The following is a 1031-nucleotide window of genomic DNA, read 5'->3' on the forward strand; positions in this document are numbered from 1 at the left end:
ACACACACACACACACACATACATATATAAATACAGATATATCTTTTTTAACACAAATAAAAAAGTGTTAGCTGTTAAAAAAACACTTAAGTGATAAAATAAGCTGTCACAACAGCAAATTAACACACAAATACAAACTATGTCATAAAAAAGTAAGTGAGTAAAGTTTTTTTAGCGCCTTTCACAGAAGTAAATTCACRAGGTGCTGTGCATTCAAGGAAGTGGGGAAGGGGCAGTTAAGACTAGTCATGCAGCAAACATAGTTGCGCTACCTTKAAAACAGAACAACAGAAAAACTAAATAAAACACACAAGGGAAGATGAGGAAAAAAYCAAAAACATCACATATTATATCAACACCGTGACACACTATGATGTTTATGAAAAAACCTCTGCATAGGACAGATTTATTAGCCAGAGGAGTGAGATTAGGGGACCCGAAGAATCCAGTCCCCAAAACCAGCGCAGCCAAAGTTCAGAATATTGATGGAACTGTTCATTTCGTGTGGCATGCACACTGCTCAGGAAACCAGATTAGACGGGTGGGGGGTATGGGGCATAGCCTTTTCGACGTAATCCAGCCAGGAAGAATTTTGTCAACAGATCAAGGCCGTTGTCGGGGAGATCCAGATTCTGTAATCAGTTGTTTTGGGAACAGAAAGAGTCAGGTAGATGATAACAATTTTCCAAATGCTTTAGAGTTCTTCTGGTGCATCTCAATGTGGTGAATCCAATCAGACAAATAATGTGGACAAATCTCACCGAGCCGATCTATCAGCTTCTCCAAGATCAAATCTATCTGGCCAGCAAAGTCCAGGGACCACAGCCGGCCCGCGACCCTCAATAGAACTGCTTGCAGACCGAGTCCAGCTCACTCAAGGCACAATGTCCGAGTGCTGATAAAATACGGCCATCCATCAAATTGGTCAGTCAGCCAGGAAATGAAAAGCCACTGACGCTGTTTTGTAGAAACACCGGGAGACCACCTAGCCAATCTGTGGAATCCAGTGATCAGAATCCAGATATATATAT

The sequence above is a fragment of the Austrofundulus limnaeus genome, unplaced genomic scaffold, assembly GCF_001266775.1.
Source record: "Austrofundulus limnaeus strain Quisiro unplaced genomic scaffold, Austrofundulus_limnaeus-1.0 Scaffold67, whole genome shotgun sequence".
Classification (NCBI taxonomy): domain Eukaryota; kingdom Metazoa; phylum Chordata; class Actinopteri; order Cyprinodontiformes; family Rivulidae; genus Austrofundulus; species Austrofundulus limnaeus.